The following is a 22,288-nucleotide window of genomic DNA, read 5'->3' as shown; positions in this document are numbered from 1 at the left end:
TACACTTCGCGTCTAATGGATGCTTGACACAACCTCTTCTGGTTTAATGATCCCTTAATGTTCTCACTACCTCGTGCTTTTCTCATTATCTCATAGTTTTGAAGCTTTTCGAAAGCTTTTATTTTTTAGGAAACATCAATTGTCATTGTTGAAAAATTCATCTTATTTTTTTAAGTACGTATGTAAAAATTATATAACGGTGGTAAAAATAAAATAAAAACATCGGTTTTTTATAATGCATATTTGTAATATTACACCTCGTGGGTACATAGTATTCAAATTTGTTTGAAATGTATTATTTTTATAATTTTATCAGATAATGATTTTTTTACATTAATTCCACATAGTTTTAAATAATTTCCCTCATTATTTGAAAATTATATGCGGAAAATCATTTTGAGTAAAGGAAGGAGTTAACATGGGTATTATAGAGACCCATGTGGTAGGAGGGAGAAAACACAGAGGCCGGCAAATCGTTCCAAAGCCGAGCTGTTAAATTTGAGCGCGTTTTTGGGCATGTTTCCTGACTGCTGCCGAAGGAATCAAAGACGTTAGTTCCTCGGAGCAAATTTTATTGAAATACCGATAGAACATGTACAGTATTCCCACCTAGCGCTTATGCTCCCAAGATTGTATTATTTTTATCGATCGGACCATCTTTATCTGAAGTAATCAGAACCCTTACTTTTTACTAAAATAAAACCAACAAATTGGTAAAAATGCTAATGAATACATTTCAAAGATTCAACCGAGGATAATTTGTGTATCCAATTGAAGGAGGTTTTTCAAGAATATGACAATTCAGGGAAGAGTCTATCGTTGTTTTTTCTGAGATTTTTTGACTCAGGTATTTTAATGAAGCATATAAAAAGCTTTGTGTGATTTTAGAAAAAAATACCCCCTTTTTAGGAGCGCTAAGAATGCGTTTCGAATTAATACCTTAAAATATACTTTCCGGGCGATTGTCGTTTGAGAATGTTAATGTAATCATTATCGAATGGCTCGTTTATTTCAATGCTTTAAATTATTCGTTCGAGGATATCAGGAGATCGTGATTAGTCCACGTCGATATCCACCGTATTGTATGTTACAGTGTAATTAAAACAGGAATTGTTATTTATTTATTTTTTGGAAAATTAACAGAAAATATTAGGACTAACATACATACCGCCATGTACCAAACATATTTTAACCAGCCATTCCTGATCAAAAATATTTCTATCACTGTATCACTGATCACTGTATAAACAGGTATTTCACTAACCTCTGTTGTACTTTTTTTCTAAGATATTTTATTTGTTCGAAGGGGGAGCTATATTCCAGGATACTGCGAACAAGTTTTTTTTTTTTTTTTATTTTTTTTTTATTATTTAATAAAAAAGGTAAGTGTAATATATATTAACAATAATGATATATAAAAATTAGTTTTCACAATTTTTTTTGAATTTTTTGATGTTTCTCCTTTATGGAAGCATCAAAATTGCTTCATATGTTCTCTGTATTGCGTATGGTAGCAGAAGTCGTGGACGCCCGAGGAAGACATGGCACGATCAAGTGAATCCGATACTTGAGTCGGGCCATGTCAAGAGTCAGAATAATAGAAGAGTACGTATGAGACGATGTATTAATGTGAATGAGACAAAGAGTGTGTGACAAGACATAGTTTTTTCGCGGTCCGTCCTCTCTGCCTAAGCGAAGTGGCATGATGGTTAGTTAGTTAGTATTGGGTTGCCATTAGTAAATGATTTCGCATTACGAAGAACAAATACAAGGATTTTGCTAGCGCGGTAGACAATGTCTCAGGTATGTGAAATTTGAAAGAGAGATTAGCTATTGGATCTAACAAAATTTCAGTTAGGAGAGTATTTTAAATGTGTATACTAATCTCATCATGTAATTAGTATTAAACTTTTACCATCATCGAAATGAATTAATTTATCATAAATAGATATCTCCGAGTTGTTAAGTAAAACACATTATTTATGTTATCTTTATCAATTAAGATTTAAGTGAAATGAAAATATGTTATCTTGACCGAAATGAAGCTTGCGCACTAATTTGTATTGAGTTATCTAAAAGACCTCCCAGGCCTACGCTGACCCCACATTGTTTAATTGGTTTTAATTAAAAGATGGATAGTTAATTTTTGTTTTTTTTTTCAGGTATCAAGTCGTGCTTTGAAAAGTGACTGCGCACTCTCACATAGAACATTCAATGTAAGTACACACTTTTAACTAGCTGATATGTACCCGGCCGGCGTTTGGTTTAAGTTTTGGCTGTGAATTCAAGTGCACCTGACAACAGGGTGGAAATAATATTATTGTATTGTAGTAAGTATTTGTTTCACCTGATCGTGCCATGTCTTGCTCGGGCGACCTAGAATTCTTCAACCATTGACTTGAAATCATATATTCTCCTTACACCTCTTTCTTCGTTCATCAAGTACGCCTCCTTTTACCACAAATAATTATTTGATTCGTGTCTTCTTCGGGAATGACCGACTTTTTCCAAGATTCACTTCATGTAATATTAAATCCATATTGTTACTGTTAATTCACTTCAAGTATCATGAAATCCATATTTTTTACTTTTAATTCTCTTCAAGTATCATTAAATCCATATTTTTACTGTTCATGTAACATGAAATCCATAGTATTATTGTTAATTCTCTTCAAGTATCATTAAATCCATATTTTACTGTTAATTCACTTCATGTAACATGAAATCCATATTTTTACTGTTCACTTTACTGTTACTGTTTAAGTTATTGTTAAACTTCAAGTATCATGAAATCCATATTGTTACTTTTAAAAACTACATTACGTCATCTTCGACTTCGTCAAATTCGACTCCGTATCTCATTCCAGTGCAGAGATAAGTCTCGAGCGTCTCCTACTTTTTCTACATTTCCAACCACTCTCTAAACACTAATGGTACTAATAAAAACAAACTTTGAGATGGCGGATATTTGCAAATATGTAAACATCCCCTATCTGTGATAAAAAAAGTCACTAGCAAGTAATGCTTTCTGCCAGAACAGATATAAATTTTAGTATAAATGTCTTAAGGATGGATTGTTTCGCAGTTAATATTCAAGTTCTGTGAATGTTATATTTAAGTTCTGTACTATCCAAGTACCTACTATAAAAAAACTGGCCCATGATGAAATAGAACTTTTATATTGTTTGAGGGGATTATTAAATTAGATAGCTCTAAATACTAAATAGTGTGATTGACTCCCACACGTAATCATTACTTTGATTACGCTTTCATCGCAATATAATATTTCTCGCCGATATTTTTATTATATTTGACACATAAATCGTTCTTGAGGTTAGCAAAATTTTGTTGCTCATGGTTTATTTTAGAACTAGTCGCTGGCATTGCCCGGGCTTTTATAATTTTCATGTAGACTGACCTTCCTCTTATTTTGAAGGTCAAGTCAGCAAAATGTCATCAATCTCGAAATAAAACTGAGATTTGCATACAAATATGAAATATTCCCGAACAACGCCGGGTACACGCCAGCTATTTGATTATAAAACAAAACATACCCATTGATTTGCTGACGTTATCTTTGTCTGTATCTATTTAGAAATCTAGACACCTATGCTCTTCAAAATGGCAGAGTAGTCTAAACATCCCCACGGGCAGCCTGAAATAGTGGATTTGATTCTAATGTGGCAACCCTGGACAGTGGCAGTCTCCTACTCTTATAGATTTATGATTTAAAGTACCCACAGAATCAGCACACCCCTCTCCCAAACATATCATACATGAAATGATTCCCTTGTTTATAATTATTATATTTCGTGTTGATTGGGGCGCAATGAACTGTGCGATGTAATTTACGAACACAATACAAACAGTGTCTAATTACAATTTTGGCCGATAGCCACATCGGGAGGCTGGGGATAATTAGATTACGGGGCTAGATTGCTTGCAGAATTGGGGCAGTGGGGTGATTTGTACCAATATTATTCAGATAGCGTTTCAATTATGTAACAGGGGTTAGCGCAAACCGCAAATGCTGCTGTGGAATGTACCCAATAATTGGGACATTTCAGTAATTAATCGATTATGCCAAATAATGGGACTGAACCACTGACCCGAGATTAGGATCGAGGTGTTCTTTACAGAGGAAATTATCTCGTGAATGTTTATTTTTAGCTGTTTTATTGTTTCTGTAGTAAATTGAAAATATATACAATAACGTTTGCTTATTGACTTAATGTTTTTTTTAACTTAGTTTTTGGATAGATTTGGACCTGTTATATTTTCATTCTTTTGAAAGCTAAAATAAACACTATAAAGCTGTACAAGAACTATTAATGCCAACTATTCAATAAAAAGTCCACTTTTGAGAAATGTTAATAGCGCCCTCGACGTGATTTTGCACAAAAACGGCGCTATACAAATCATCCAAATATTATTATTATACACAAAGAAAACTTCCTGCTAAAAATATTGTTAATTTATTGAATCTCTTCAAATTATTCGTATTCCAATTAAAAACTGTTCATTCGTTTATGGATTGTAGCTCATTAACGAATACATTGATAGATATTCTGACAAACTTAAAGTAAAATACCAAGGTTTTTTTACGATGGACGTACTTTACCAAGGTTTTGTCATGATGGAAGAACACGTGTTCACACGAACACGATATATTATTATTACAAACGCCGGTGTATAAACACGTGTTCCGATGTAATTACGAATATACTAAAAAAATTATCAGGAAGCGGCTTACAGTCCCGTTTTTAACAGGATTACCAATTAATTAAAGAGATTTTTAATAAATCAGCATTACTCATTTTTCTCCGTCTATTATGTTGGTACCAGCAACAGCAGTGTATTTCATATTCTTCCCGCTTCGTAGTAATAAAAACATGTCTGTTTCCTTCTCGGTTAACCTCATTTGAAATACTTATTAATTTCTCAAACATGCCAGGTAAAACAGTTTCTTGGACAGTATGCGCGTTTTCATTAATGATTTAGGAGTATTTCCTGACATCTACAGGAGCTTGCTCGTCTTACTGACTTTCATTTGGATCTGACCAGTAAAAATTTATCTCATTTTGGTTGGGATCGTACTAACAGCCTTATCGTAATTACAGATTTTTTAAACCATATATATTTCTTCTTCATATGAAGCGGTTACTTTGTGATGTGACATTATAATTTAAAATTAAACAGTAACTTTGTAAACATCACTTATGGGTAAATACTTAATGCCGACCGGGTTTCGCTACAACCGTAGCCTCATCAGGGCAGTATAATACTAAAAATCTAAAAATTAAATTAACATGTGTAGATATCACGGTAGGTGGACAGTCTGAGCTACAGTGGAAGAGGTAGGGATAGTTGGGAGATTGGGAGGCGAGTGTTCTTTGTCAATAGGGAACAATCTGAGTATAGGGCTTTTATTTAGGTTTATTTGGTTGTTGATGACTTTGCTATTGACGTTTATGGCTTTCCTTAACTCTAACGCTTCTAAGTTATCCAACCTAAGACCTATTCCGTTTTTATGTAATAGGCTGACGCCAGTATTTTTGTCGAACGTATGGTTTGTTGCTATGAGGTGATTTGCAAATTCGGAGAATCCATTACTGTTTAAGCATCTTAGGTGTTCTTTGACTCGCGTTTTGATATTACGCGCTGTTTTGCCTATGTAAAACGCGGGACAGTCACTACATTGCAGTGAGTAAATACCTGAGTGATTTAACCGATGTTCTTTGTCTTTAACGTTCATCAAAAATTTACCTATACTATTGTTAGTGTAAAACGCTGGTTTGATATCTGGTGGGAGGTTTTTTATGCTTTTTTGAGAGAAATTATCGATGTACAAAATTCTACGCCATTGTTGAGGTTGATTATTATTATTATTATTATTATTATTATTATTATTATTAGTTGATATATTATTATTATGATTATCGACAAGCAAATTTCTATTTAACAGCTCCCCTCATAATAATAATATATCAACTAATAATAATCAACCTCAACAATGGCGTAGAATTTTGTACATCGATAATTTCTCTCAAAAAAGCATAAAAAACCTCCCACCAGATATCAAACCAGCGTTTTACACTAACAATAGTATAGGTAATTTTTTGATGAACGTTAAAGACAAAGAACATCGGTTAAATCACTCAGGTATTTACTCACTGCAATGTAGTGACTGTCCCGCGTTTTACATAGGCAAAACAGCGCGTAATATCAAAACGCGAGTCAAAGAACACCTAAGATGCTTAAACAGTAATGGATTCTCCGAATTTGCAAATCACCTCATAGCAACAAACCATACGTTCGACAAAAATACTGGCGTCAGCCTATTACATAAAAACGGAATAGGTCTTAGGTTGGATAACTTAGAAGCGTTAGAGTTAAGGAAAGCCATAAACGTCAATAGCAAAGTCATCAACAACCAAATAAACCTAAATAAAAGCCCTATACTCAGATTGTTCCCTATTGACAAAGAACACTCGCCTCCCAATCTCCCAACTATCCCTACCTCTTCCACTGTAGCTCAGACTGTCCACCTACCGTGATATCTACACATGTTAATTTAATTTTTAGATTTTTAGTATTATACTGCCCTGATGAGGCTACGGTTGTAGCGAAACCCGGTCGGCATTAAGTATTTACCCATAAGTGATGTTTACAAAGTTACTGTTTAATTTTAAATCATATATATTTCATTATTGAAGCGCTGCGCTACTTAGATACCAATAGCATTGTCTCTGAACATATCTTGTTTTCTTTTGAAGCATGTATGTATGTTTGCACGCTGCAACAAATTTAATATCTGTTCTGACATTAGTCATAATTGGACGTAGTAGCTTGACTTCCTCTCCCATCGCATGAAACATGTTTCACTACTTTTTTATAATAGACTTCCCCTACGATCTTATCATGTCTCTTTCAGTTTATATTATATGTACATCTATCCATTCTAATCCGTTAGCTTGTTTTGTTGACTTTTCAAAGTTATTCCACTTTTTACTTTTCCGCTCAGTTCTCAGATCAGATTTGATTTTTCCATTGGAATTTTATTTTGTAAAGCATTCATTTATTATTCACTCAAGTTAATTAACCAGCTTCTCTCGTGATTATAAATATTTTTACTTATTGAACAATTAGAAAATACGGAGCACATTTATGTAGCTCTTATTTATGGATGTTGACAGTTGAAAGATGACAGCTTAACACTCCGTAGTAAGCTTTCAAAAGAAGAAGAAGATGGTTTGAAGAAGAGATGTGTAAATACGAATTTTAAGGGAAGCATGCTAATATTAAATAATAAGATAATACAGGGTTTTCCAATAAGAGATGTTATTTTGATATTCAAAGAGCTATCGAGAGATGATTAATGATTTTTTATGTCCGGAATTGGATGGTATTGATTTGGACAACGTTTACTTTTAACAAGACGGCGCTACGTGCCACACAAGCAACGAAACCATCGATCTCTTACGGGAAAAGTTTCCGGACCGTGTTATCTTTCGAAGAGGTGATCACAATTGGCCACCGAGGTCTTGTGATTTAACACCTTTGGGGACCTTCTTCCTTTGGGGCCACGTGAAAGAGAAGGTCTACGCCAACAGCCCAGCGTCGATTCAAGACCTCAAAGATGGAATTCGTGAGGCTATCGAGGACATAAGGCAGTCACTTTGCGATTTGGTCATGGAAAATTTCATGAAAAGGATATGGTCCTGTAGGCGTGGTCATGGTGGTCATTTGACTGATGTTATTTTTCACTATTAACGGCATACCTTCTTCTTTATAGTGAAATAAACATTCGATCATTTATATTAAAAAATGGCATTTTTCTTTGAATATCAAAACAATATCTCTTATTGGAAAACCCTGTAGCTAAGCGAAAATTGTGAAAATATTTAATAAAACACGACAAGTTTAAAATAGAGCAAGTGATGCAGTGTGCATTTTTTTCATACCCACAACATATTAAGTAACAAAACTAAATGTGTCTTTAACAGTTTTCGGAGCATGCTTTGTAATTTTTTTCCATAGAGTGAATTTCATTACGGTTTCCACTCTACAAATGTATTGAAATTTTCTTCAAAAGTAACAAATATGTTATAAATCGGTAGAAATTCGGAATAATGGGGTTTAAAATAACACATTGACAAAGAAAAAGCTCAGCCATTTTCAAATTTTAAATGCTCGAGAGTTAGTAGAAGTCAGATTTTTCGCTTTATTTTATCACATTGTCCATATGGATAAACTTAAAGACATTATAAACTTTAGAATTGTCCGACTGGAGAAAGAATTATCAAAATTATTTTGGCATGCCTAATTTCAGTAGGTGTAATTCTCTCCATGTGTAATTTCATCCGCTTGTAATTCCGTTCATGTGTAATTCTATTACTGTAATATTGGTACTTGAAAGTCACCCCCATGTCGTTTCTTTAATAACGAGTACATTGTGGACATTGTCTGCTCCACATCCAGCATGTTGTACAGTAATTAAATGTATGCAGCTATTCACACATCAATTAAATAGAGTTTGGTGCCTAATTAAAACATGAATCTAAGCTGACTTTGTCTGTTGGCTTCACAACATCCGGCCGCCATCACACTCAGTTCAAAATCAGATATGTTTCAGACTGTTTCATTTTATCGGATATTATTTATTATCTGACAATCGGAGTGATTGGATCGTAGCAGTTTTGAGAATGAATGGAAGTAATAGTTTTATTGTTCAGGTTATTTTATACTACGACTGAGGTATGCGGGGGACGTAATTTTACTGGCCGGAGAAACAATACTCAATATTATTTTAAGTTGGTTACGGTGCAATAGACGAACTACGCATATTTAATTATTTTATGAAATTCAATAGATCTTTTTAAATTTATCTATAATTTGTTCAGCTTCTCTTACATCTGTAATGAAGTAAAAAAGATCGTCTGTGACGGGCGCCGGGCGCCGGGCGTGCGGCATGTATAGTTTTTTTACAAGTGTTTGAATTAGGTTTAAGAACAAAAGGGTAGATTCCTCTTTAAATAAAACACTTTGTGGAAGTTGAAATTACACCGATTTTATTGTTGCTTTTTCCAAAGCTTATATTGCTACCGACACTCTGTGGAAATCAATCCACCAACGGAGAGCGAAATATAATTGTCACTTTGGGTTCCTTTAGCTAGAAACTATCGAAGAGAAGTGAGTTCCCTAATCAAAATTGGGACTTAAATAACATAATTTGGCTGCCTTTAAAGAAGGTGTAAACTAGCGCCATCTGTATTCTAAATCAGTAACTTTATATAAATTATAATTGGTTTGAAACTCGGAGCAAATTCGAACAACAAGATTGATGAAATTTTGCACACTTGACCTTCCAAACAAAGGAAAGTCACTGTCTATATCCGATTTCAAAAATATCTGCCTAATGCTTGAGCAACGCCGGGGACTTCAGCTAGTCTGTAATAAAATGGACTCCTTGATATGTTTTTTTGCGGAAAATTAAACTTTTTTCACCATGAAAAAAAATTAAATATGGCAAAGAGACCGATTGCCATCTTTAATGTACAGACGCAATGTTCTACAAGTATTTTAATGGAGCCTGCTCTAAGGAGAGTCTAAACTCGACGGAAACGAGCGGAACACCCGTTCACAATTTATGTTTTGGTTTTAAGACTCGTTTTTCTGTAAGTCGGGTCGTATGTGGAACGAGCTACCGGCATCTGTTTTTACTTCTTCATATAATCCCGACCTCTGCAAGACCCGCTTAATAAATTCCTTCCTACAGCCCCTACCTTAACCTGCCTTAAAATGCTGTCCAACCGGGTGGCGATATAGTTCCCCTGTCTTTACACTGTTCAGACGGGGCGCTCTTGTAAGGATGTTTTAGATGTACTTAAAGTAAACTTTGCTATTTTCAAACAATAAAATTTTAATATCAAACACGAAAATGTGAACAAAAAAATACACCGAAAAATTAAGACTCGAAATGTCCCATGATTTTTAAAGAATATAATATTTAGAATACGCATTCCTTTTGTGTAGGAAATTAGAAAGAAAACTGTCAGTTCACTTTTTATGCCATTTATACAATACAAAAATAGAAATATTATTTTACCTTACCAACGTAAAAACGCCAATTTGTAAACATACACTTTTTGGGATCTATTGAATCAAGTATACATATTTGAGACAAACATAAGAATAATTATTTCTCTTTCCAACTACAAACAAATCACATATCTCAGCATTATAGAAAAAAAGATAAAAATAGATATTTTATTATGTATTTACGCCCCGGTCAAATCTGTCCTTCAGAAAAAAAGATAAAAAATACTTTTATTATTTATAAACGCCCCGGTCAAATCTGTCCTTCCGAAGCTCTAATAGAATATTATGATACTTGAAGGGTTAACATTCCTTTGCGCACTGGTATATATGCATAATATAACTTCAGTAAGCAGGTGCTTGCGTATTAAACGATTGTACCTTGAATTTCCGGAACAATTAATTGCCTATCTTTAACATGAATGGCGCAAATTAGCTGTGGTCTGGCTTTGCATCGGACGCACGACTAAAATGGCGTGAATTTCACGGTCACTTGACACTATCACAAAGTTAATGCAAAGGACCAGAACTTGTGTATGTATCGTGTAACATCTTTTGAGGTTTTATCTTAGACCAAGGCTGCATCATATACATAATTTAAAATACATAATAAAACAAGGGCTAAATCTCAAACGAAAGGACATAGACTCGTTAATTGTAAAATATTTCCACTTGCCTTGTGTTGAATTTTATATCTAGCCAAATCGGGTTCTTAATACGACTTTGAAGTTTTTCCCGTAGTTTTGTCATTCTTTTACCCTGAAAAATTAAAAACTTATGATTTATTAACAATTCATGGCGTAATTCGTTTTATAAATTAAAATTTATTCGGGATGATTTATGACAAGAAAACTTATTTCAGGTTAGCTTCTGTATCGTTTTACAAAAAAGTGCTTTACATGGGACGCGATTATATAGACGAATTATTATATTAATTTAATTTATGATCCAAGAAATATAATACTCATTATTCGCACCTAACACGTAGTGTTTTATAACATTAATTATAAAGCATGAAATCTGTTTGTTGATCTTATTAAACTATCTAAAAATGAAGTCTCTACGCCACTTACTTGTTTCATAAGCTTCAGAGCTATCATTGACATCAATTGGTTTAAATCATTGTTAGTCGGTGGTTTAAATAGAAAATTTACGGGTAACGTTTTTATTTGGGTCCAATATATCTCCCCTCGCATCTTAATATCTCATATCTGGTCTTATTAATCAATTGATTAATCCGTCGAAATCGCACTAATTAATCGATTTGGAACTTTTGACGGTCGATTGAACTTACGCATGTCTCTTATATCTTCTTGGTCGAATCTATAGGATGGATTCCATCCTCGTGCATGGTAACTAGTCCTAGGTTAGCGGGGTGTGTGTGTGTGTGTGTGTGTGTGGGTGGTGTATGTTGGCGTGGTGGTGTGTTGGTGTGTGGGCCCTCCTTGGCCGGCGCGGCTCGGGGGGCAGTGACCGCCCGACCGGTCCTCCCCCCCTCCCCCCGATGGAGTACTCACTCATCGCACTGCCTGGACAAGGTGGATGGGAGGACTAGAGCAGGGCTACCGACTAACTGCAAATTACTCATTTAAGATATCAACTCTTCTGCACAGAAGTAGTCGATGGCACTCCAGGAAGACAAATCACCATCAAAAATCGGCAATGTCAAGTGTCGGCATAAGGGAAGATTACGTATGATAATATATGATGATCGTTTTTTGATATTGTGGGTTCCATCCTCTACGCCTACTGGTGTCATGGTTGGCTAGTGGCAGGTAATCTGGAATGCTCGAATCATTCGTTGGCGCTGGTGAGCTGGCGGTCATGCTGGCTGTCAATCTTTGTTTATTCCTATGCGGTGACGACGTGTGTTTTACAATATTTTATTAATAATCGTTATTAAAAAGTCTCTAATTTTGACATCGTCTGCACTTAGGTTTCTAAGTGATAAACAGAGAAGAAAAAAATGCATTATGCTTTAAAAATAGTAAAATATAAACCGATAAAAGATGCAATTATCACTTTCTTCTATTAGACTATGTGATACCTCTGAAATCTGTTCTAATCGTAAGTATAGACCAATTTAAGCAAAACGATGTTTATAAATAGCAATAAATAAGCACGAGTATACCACATAAACTTGAATAATCTCACTTTTGCCTCTCAGAAAATTGTCTGAAAATAGTTATTTATGTCTTGCGCCGCCAATCCACAATTAAACAACAAAACTTATTTCTCATCTTATATGTATATGTGGATATTCGATAATAGGAAAACCATATAAAGTAAGTTGAGGTTATAAACAATTAAGTAAGTTTTCTTTTCTTCCAATTACTTTTGCATTTCTACATCTATTTATCAAACGCTTTTAAACAATCTCTTTAAATCCATAAATCAATCAAATTTAAATCGTGATACGTTAATGTTAGCTCAGAGGGTTGGAGCTGGCAACACGGTATCACAACCTCATACATAAGCTCACATTTTGACACAACCTCAAATAACACATCTGCCCTGATGATGGACACTGCAATGCTGTCCGAAACGTTGGCTAAAGAAGGAGTTAGCGCAACACGGCATAACACCCCAAAAACAAATCACAAAAAAAAATTTAAATCGTTTCACAATTATATAGTATGTAGAATATAGTAGCGGCATCTGCTTCGAGTGTCCCAGATTACTTGCCGTCAACAACTGTCAAAAGTCGGTATAACATAGCAATCAATAGGTATGTGATGATTCGTGGAGCCTCCATTCTCCATGGAGAGCAGAATGAACTGCTATTTTCGGGCTTCCTTCGAATGATTTATTTATACATGTTTATTACGAAAAACATAAGAAAACACTTTTATCTTTGTCACATACCATAATACATCAGTGGCGAGACAAATACGAAATTAACCGATATTTTTTTATTTTTTATTCATCTTTTGGAATGCTGTGTGGAGGGTCTTTTTTAATAATGAAGGAGAGTTCTGGGAAGGTAAAGGGTAAAAGGATTGGGTAGGAATATAGGGATCAGTGTATCCAGGAGTGACGGAAATATGAATATATCACTCCCACTGTTGTGCAAGACTATGGGTCGAGAGACCAGTTGGAGAGGTTAAAAGGTCTCTCCGAACCAGCCTCAACATCTTGAACACACATCATCCAATGATCCCGGACACCTCTGATAAATCACCAAACGTAGCAAACCACTTGGGTTGGCCTATGGTAGAGGTGTTGGTTATCCAATAAATGGTTCCCGGGGCGGCGGTACCCAAACCCGCCTCCCAAATAAATAAAAAATAGACAATGCGTGGCGTGGCACAGTTTGTATAAATGGTTTTGGATCAGTATCTCTTGCGGGTAAGATTTTCCCAATGATAGCCACCCGCTAATAGTAGAGGGTTGCAGAAGAAAAAATGAAATGATGAATATCGTTTTACGAAAATATATTTTTTTTATATTTGTACACTTAAAATAAACCAGCTTTCCGCGTGCCAATGTCGTGTACATTTTATAATTTCAACATAAAAACGGCGATGGTGGGAGGCAGCCCTAAAACGAATGGCATGAATTTAAATTCTGGAAAGATAATTAGCCAAAGTTGATTGTAATAGGCAAGACGCTGCCAAAATCCACCGCTAACTTTACTATTTACTATTGCGTGGGGTAATTTCGTGCCAACGTACGAACCTACCCTACAACCCACCACTTCATTATTGTAGTTAATTGCCTAATTATATCACAGCCGTGTGTGCCATTTCTTCTCGCGCTTCTTCTATCTTATGAGAGAGGCTAGGTGGCACTGCATAACTCAATTGGAATCAATAATGCAGCACCTCCAAGTAAGCTTTTCGGCCGCCGGGATCTATTTATCTCTTCAGACCCTTAAGTGTTGATATATTATTACCATGTGAAATATACATATTTCGTATTGCTTGCGATACTCCATCTTTCATCCACATAGATTAGTTTTATATCGATTTATGACAACGGATAAATACCCTGAGTGGATTAAATACTAATTTCATGCAGTCCTCTTGGCTAAGTCTTTTTCAGAATGATCGTGTGTTGTTATGTACATACTAATTAATAATTAAAATTATAATTTCGATTTTGGGTTGATTGCAACTCTGGTTCAATGAGTCAATAATTCAGACGATAAATTACCTACATATGAATAATATTTGAAAATTGGGACTGATGTGTAAAGAATTCAGACAAACGATAAAGTGTACCGATCTATAAATTAGTACGTTGTCGTGAATATTTTTTCTTGATTGCAGCAATTGTCCTTCCTCTGATGTGTTCTTTACACAAACCTTCTGCTTAACGAATCACATTATTATATATATTACATAGTTTTTCATGGGTTTGCACTGGTGAACAATAATAAGTGTTCTCTTATATGGCTGATCTGTGAAAATTGTTAAGCCTTACACACATTACGCTATATTATGCGCGCAAAATTTGGGCGTGGCATATACGTATTATGTGTTGGGGTGATACACTACGCTATAATATTTTTCAGGAGAGGGGGTCAGACCAATTGGGGAACTGCCGCCGAATATCATTTCTTTGTATGGGATTTGTCACTTTGACAGATGACAGCAACGTAATTATGGCGCTCCGTAAATTGTTCTGAACCCCTCTCATGACTACGGCAGTCGTAATCGGCAGGAGAGGGGGTCGCATAATTCAAATATCGCCTGGCTATCAGATCACTGCGAATATCGTCGCAACGCCAACTCTTATAACGCATCATCTTTTTAGGTGTGACATGTCCGTATGGGATTGTATGGCGAGCAGTATGGAATTATATAAAACTCTGAACTTATAGCGTAATCTGTCAGCCTTATTAATCTGATTTGTTTTATTCTATTTTTTTAAATTTTGGTACCTACCCAGTTGTCAAGCCAGCTTTTTGTCCCTATCCCTGATTGATGCAGCCATTACCTACGATCCTTACCGTCGGCTGCGTCATTTTATCTATACTCTATATCTGGTATGTGCTAATGTCTTCCATTCTATTCTCGTTTTTGTCCTTTTCCTTTCCGTCTATGGTCACAACTGGGTTTTTGTTGCGTTTTAATTATATTTACCCGGAAACACTAGAGGTGGGCACTTGGTTAATAACGCCAACTGTTTTAAACTTGCAATGTGACTGTTTTTCTTTGTGTAAGTTATTTAATGTATTAATCCAATGAAATGTGCAATATCATAATAATCTGTAACGTAAGATCTACAGTCTCTCGTGCCTAGAATGAACGAAGAATGTTTGAAGAGTTAATGATGAATGTAAGTAAGTCTAAAGTCACGGTGTTTGAAAGAAACCGTACGAAAACAGTATGCAATATAGTGGTGAATGATGAATAATTGGAGTAGTTTGTGTATTTGGGAAATATGTTAACGGAAGATGAGAGAGGCCGGTGGGGATATTGAAACGAAGATATAACTTGAAAATTCCATTTGCTGGTCACGATTGGTAATTGGTACTAATAAAAAAATATTCACTTAACCGAAGCTAGCTGTCGCTGATACTAACTCCAATCCTGCTGCATAGCATTGAGACACGGAACTGGCAGAGGAAGGATGAAAGTCGACTGAATGCTGTAGAAATGAGATCTCCGAGACGTATGCGCAGAACAATCATGAATGACCGCGTAAAAAATGTTTAGATTCACAAAGAATGCAAGGTTGATGTAAGATTAAGGAAGGTTTGGGCCTATAGAGCAAAGGAACGAAGAAAAAAGTGTAAGGAGAATATTTACACATGCGAATTGAAGATGTTGGGGATGCCCAAGGGAGACATGGCCCGATCAAGTGAACCATCTACTTGAGTAGGGCCACGTTAAGAGTCAGAACAACAAAAGGGTATGTGTGACGAAGTATGGATGTAAATGAAGCATGGAATATCTGCCAAGATCAAGTTGTTTGGTATCCATCCTCTCTTACTGCCCCTGCTGAGAAACTGACTGATGATACCTAGTTAATTTGTAATAATTATATCTATAGAACTAATATGCCGCACACAGTCGAAAGTCTCAAACGTCTTCCTACTTGAAATTTCCCGCATCAGAATGGGTTGTTGTCGACGATAATGTTTTTCCTCCCACACACAATATGAGTCTCCCTCCCAAACACAACGCATCCCAATAAAATGCAAGGGTTACGTTAAGGCCTCCAGTTTGAAAAATAATTACCCTTAGGACCTATGTCGTGTTTGGGGATGCTGGGTGGATGGTATTTTTAAGAAAAGGAAGGACAGGAGGTTATGGGAAGGAAAAGGGTATGAGGGGTGGGTAGGGATTAGGGGTGACGGACTGATGATCTATCCCTCCCGCTTCGGCGCAAGGCGATGGGTCAATTGAGACCAGTTGGAGAGGTGTAAGGGTCTCCCCAGACCAACATCTTCCGATCCGGCACGCCACGCAGCTGGTGGGCAGACGCTTCTTAAACACACCTCACCCGATGAATCCGGGAACTACTGCTGAGTAACCAAACGTTAAAAGCAAACCACTTGGTGTGATCTATGGCAGAGGTGTTGGTTATCCAATAAATGGCTCTAGGGGTGGCGGTAATCAAACCCGCCTCCCAAATTGTATATAAAAACAAAATCCAAGACACGGGACATCTTATAATAAATTCTAGTCTTGAATTAAACCAAAAGAAGCAGAAATGCTTCCTGGGTTTATAATAGAAAGGTTTTACAAAGTTTTCCGTTATTCGTGACAGAAATAATAATGGGAAAAATGCGTCCGATAACAAGTCAATTTCTTGGAAGTGAAAGGAGAAGTGCGTGCCACGAAATTATTAATTGCTCTCGTAAAAGCTTTCCCTGTCTAACTTTCAGATTCTGAAAAGGGAAAAAGTCATTGACGACATTTGTAGATATATATAAGTCACCACCTCTGGAGTGATTTCCCCCTTGAATGTTGTCTCAATGACCGGTCAGTAGTATGTAGCATAGGTTTCCTCCGAATGCCAAAACCTTTTACTGCTTTTATCTATTCAAATAAAAAGTTAATCGCTTTTTTTATCGGGGAATTTCTGGGTTGCCCCTTGCGATGTCGTCAGACCGCCCGGGGTCCGGTCCTAGCGACCCCTGCCTATTAGATTTTCTTTTTATGGACCTCCCCCCATCCTCCCTTCCCCCTGCTGTCTCACCCCTTGTCCCCCCACCCTTCCATAATGATCAGAACTCGCTCCCTTTGCTCGGAACAACAATAATTAAACCTTTTTATTTTAGGATCACGGAATATAAATCTAGCGCCATGGAAGTTTGCTGAATTTTATGGGAAAATTGGAAAAGTGTTAGAACTGAAAAATCTCGGGGACAAGAAATCGCGTGTGAAGGCTGTGTTTCACTTTGGTCCTCTTTAACGGCTTTCCAAGTTTTAATTGGAAGTTCGATCCCCACGTCCTTAACACACGAGGATGTTACTATATGTATATAATAAGTATGTAGATGTGTTGTGTAACGCTGCGATAAACATGATATAATGTAATATCGCCATGCGAATACACGACCAACAATACTTCTCCTATGTAGTTAATAAATATAATAATATACGTTTTTTTAAATTTAATTAATTTTTATTCAGTGACGAATTACAGTATATCAAGTTTAATATATATATATATATATATATTTTTAATATTATTATTCTAGATAAAAGAAAATTACATTTTTCACTTATTTAACTAGAAATAACATATATATTACACATAAATATATTACACACCGATATTATTCACTTTCATTGTTTTGTTGATTGAGCATAAAACTGAACAATTTTTTTTTAAATGTACTTATACTTTTTTCATTTTTAATTTCATCTGGGAGGCAATTATATATGTTGCTCCCCTCGTAACTAATGGATTGCTTGCCATAATGAGCATGTATGGTGTTTAAATGTAATAAATAAGTGTGATACGCCGCTTGCGGTTGCTTCGTTCCCTTCCCATAATTTGTGGTTCGGCTCGCGCAAGTTTTGTCATGTCTATAAGCAGCATATATAAAATGCTTTCCATGCATAGCAGGATAGATTTATTTACGGTGTATGGATTCTGGAACACCCTGTTTTATGACTGACATGCAATTGATGTATGACTGATAACAATAATTAAAAAACAATATTTGTAACATTACTTTAGTGTGAATAACCCAATAACTATTAAAAGATAAATTATTAACCTTACAGTGTTTACTATGTTATTTTAGTTAGATAATACTATAAATAAAAATATTATCACTCAGTCATTATCAATGTAGTTAGCAAAGTGATAAAAAAACAAATGACGCTATGCAGTTAAGATCACGTTATCGTTCAGGTTATCATTTTTGTTGTTTACCTATTGAGTAAATTATGTAAAGCCTGTGTAAATATTACAACATCCATTTTTTATAAAATATTTAAATTACGTAGTTACTTACTAACAAGTTGTCGTTTCATACATGTGTATGAAACGACAACTCTCGCTCTCGTTGTCTCGCTTCGACACAACACACGTCTTTCACACATGTGTACCATCTCGCTTCGACACAACACACGTCTTTCACACATGTGTACCATCTCGCTTCGACACAACACACGTCTTTCACACATGTGTACAGTCGCGGTCCAACACAACTCACGTCTTTCATATGTGTGTACCAGTTTCTCTTCGAAACAACACACGTCTTTCATACATATGTACCGTCTCGCTTCGACACAACACACGTTTTCATACATGTGTACCGTTTCGCTTCGACACAACACACGTCTTTCAAAATGTCACCCCTTTATTTAAAATACTATTACTTACCTACAAATCTATCTTTTATGCCACTGGCCTTGTAGCCTTTAAGGGTTTATTAAATTATTAGAGGAAAAAAAAACTGGTGCAAGATATGCTTTAAGATATTGAGATTAATTGTGTGTTTGAGCCTATACATACGGAATATGATTAAATAGTTTTTTCCGTACATAAACTTTTAATTCTTTCAAGAAAGGCATACTAATAAAATATTGGATTTGTATGCCTTTCTTGAAAGAATTGAGTTTTTGTAAGGATACAACTATTTATTCATATTCATAAACCGTATGTGCAGGCGCAAACAAACAATTCATCTTAATATTTTAATGCATAAATTGCAAAAGGTGGGTTTCCTAAAACAATTAATATAGTGTCATTTATAAACAAACCGTTTATGAATAATTTTAGGTCTACCGCTCTGCCGTGGAATACATAGCTCTGCCGCTGAGAGCTCCCCTGTAACATCTCTTTTGAGAAAGAGATGAACACATTTATGGCCTCATAACACGGCCTCCGTGGCCCAGAGGTAATGCCCTCGACTAGAAAGCCGCAATTTGCGGGTTCAAATCCCGGTGTGCGCAGGTAAATTTGTGTTATTTAACAATTTACTAATTTAAAAATAATGTTCCAGAGTGGAAGATACTATTAGTATCGCCCTAGTGTGAGACCACAATTTAGAATTGAAATATCGATTGAAATGGCTTTTGCCGTATTTGGTCTACACATCTTAATAGCCAGGTACTTCCCCACCTTCCTCTTCCTCATCTCATTCCCCTCCCCACCATCTTCAGCCTCAGAACATGCCCCGACTAGGAATGCCATAATCTCACTGGCTCCAGACGGTTAGGAGCGGATTAGGAAAAATAACAGAAATCGACAGAAAAATCCTGCATGTTATCTAAATATTTATCCTATTTCTTCATCTGACGGGCTTTAATATCGAATATATCGATTAATAAAATTATTTATTTATGAAATACTTTGTAACATCAATCTGGTATTTACAAGGCCTGACAGCTATCGTCCCTCGCGCGCTGCCAATCTGCCAAATATTTTAATAAAAACAAACATTCTGTGATGAATTGGGCCGCGCGTTGATCCAACACACTATAAATATATCTCCGTTGCACGAATCCGTTACCCAATAAACTGACATAATAATATTACAAATATTTTATGCGTTCAAATTCGTTGGGAATAATTGTGCCTCGTAAATTCGTATGAAAATCACCGCAGTAATACGCAGTACAGTATTTAACAGCGCGCGTACGGGTCATAATGTCGAATGTTTTAACGGAATGAAAGAAATGTATTGATTTGATTAATTTATTGGCGGGAGGTATCGCGAGTGTAAATTAAATTACCTTTCTGGAGAGTATTAACAAATTTAAGCTCATTTTTGTAGTTTATATATTTGTATCGTTCGCCGTAAAACATGTTGGAAAAAAATTATGTCCGCATTGAATAACATCAATGATTGTTCGTAATTAGGAAATATTACGTGTAACGTAAGTATATTTTATACCATGGTATCATGTCACGGTCGTTCTTGTTGGGAATCACAAATTTTGTTACGTCAGGTAACCTTCGAAGTCAAAAAGTGTTATTTTGGGTCACGAAGGAATAAGAAGCTCATATTTGCTTTACGCCCTAATGCTGTTACTAATTAGATTCGTACACGACCGTTCAACGTTGGTGTGGTAAAGCCGGCCTTAAGCCTGGTTTAAGACTGATTAAATAAAACAAACGCCATAGTGACAAGTCAAGTTTTTCACTGTTCTGACCTTACGCGCCGCGTAATATTTACACCGCGTTTATAAGGGGGTATAAGTATAATATTATGTATAATCTTATTCTGTTCCTGAATTTTTTTTTAAAGAAAAGATTTGCTTTAAGTAGGTATCTATAACTCGGTACCTGAAAATTGTGATTGTGCAAAGTCACTTTCCATCGGCCATAATACTTACATACTTGATTTGATCTCTCAGACAGACCCACAATCGAAATTAGTATTTCTGATGATAGATGATGTACATAACGATTTATTTGAATTTTTGTAATGTTTTCAAATCTCTATCGCAACAATTATTGTCAAGTGTTTTCTTGCTGCATATTAAATCTATATGATTTAAAGCAACTCTCAACCGGTTATCCTTGAAATGCATTGATGAGTAGTGAGTAGGTTTGTAAAACTCCCATTCGCCGACCGCATCGGAATTCTCCGAACTACGTTACATACCGTAGATCACCGGCGAGTGTGAATATATTAAACGTGAATCACCGTCATCGTTAATCCGTTCCACGGTAATGAATCAAACCAACTGGCTTTTGGTAAATTCCACGAAAATACCATTATTCAAATATGCAAACTGCGAACATGCTATTGATCTGCGAATTTTTTATACCGATTGTTATCGCATGCTGAGTTTGCTGGGTTTAAAACCGCACGTTGCACTGCACGCATTTAATTCAACAATTTTAGTTATTTTATTAGTAGACATTAAATTTTTAAAAAATGAAACTTCAAGTAACTCCTCAAAACAATAAACATTTTCCTAAACATAAGAAACATATATAAAATAAAACAATTGAAAACAATATATTTTGCACTTTGCCAATCAATAATAGAATATAGAATTATTGCTTGGGGAGGAGCAACAAACTCGGCTATCAATTACATGGAAATCGCACAGAAAACGATCTTAAAAGTAATACTAAAAAAACATAAACTGACTGATACAGACAAAATATACAACAGTTATGACGTACTAGATATACGCTAATTATACGTTAAAACACTACTAAACTACATTTTTGACCAAAAAACAAATTTCAACATACCTATACAAAATATCACTAACAGACCAGTTAGACAAGCGTACAAAGAAAACATAAAAACTCCGACAGTAAATACAAGCTTTGGATAAAGACACTATCAATACCATGCTATAAAAGCATTCAGAAAAAAATCTAAATTTCCTGACCTCCCCTGTCGGACTCTCTCGACCCATGGATGGATTCATATATCCGTCACTCCTAGACACTTTGACATCCATATTATACCCACCGTACATTTTTCTTTTCCATAAATTTTCCTTCCTTTCCATAAAAATAGCCCCAACCCAGCATCCACAAAGATGTAATAGTCTCTCAAGGCCTTCTGTAAATCCAAAAAAATATTGAGTTTAACGTTAATTTCAATTTTAAATAATGTTTTAACACTTTTTACTATGGAATTAAAGTATCACGCGTCAAGCAACGAAATCAAAACAAAAACGTCGTTGACAAATAGATTAGGTTTTACCAGTTGCATAGATAAAATACGACTCGTGTAATGTAAAGGTATTAAAATTAATGTAAAATATCACTCCCCATTTCTCCCGTTTGTTCGTTTTACTTATTTTAT

General features: G+C 35.5%; 1 protein-coding gene across 6 annotated transcripts in view; it reads left to right on the top strand.

The window, feature by feature from the left end:
- The window catches only part of tutl (immunoglobulin superfamily member turtle), a 407,712-nt gene that overhangs the window by 88,717 nt on the left and 296,707 nt on the right, over positions 1-22,288 (top strand). For all 6 annotated transcript variants that reach the window (XM_089635590.1, XM_089635586.1, XM_089635588.1 and 3 more), the window contains exon 2: positions 2,163-2,216. The gene's annotated coding sequence lies outside the window, so the exon portion shown is untranslated. The remainder of the gene's footprint in view (positions 1-2,162; positions 2,217-22,288) is intronic.

The sequence above is a fragment of the Hesperophylax consimilis genome, chromosome 9 (genome assembly GCF_061612785.1).
Source record: "Hesperophylax consimilis isolate HC1 chromosome 9, BYU_Hcon_1.0, whole genome shotgun sequence".
Classification (NCBI taxonomy): Eukaryota; Metazoa; Arthropoda; class Insecta; order Trichoptera; family Limnephilidae; genus Hesperophylax; species Hesperophylax consimilis.
The sequence above is the reverse complement of the archived record's forward strand: the minus strand, read 5'-3'. Positions and strand labels throughout refer to the sequence as shown.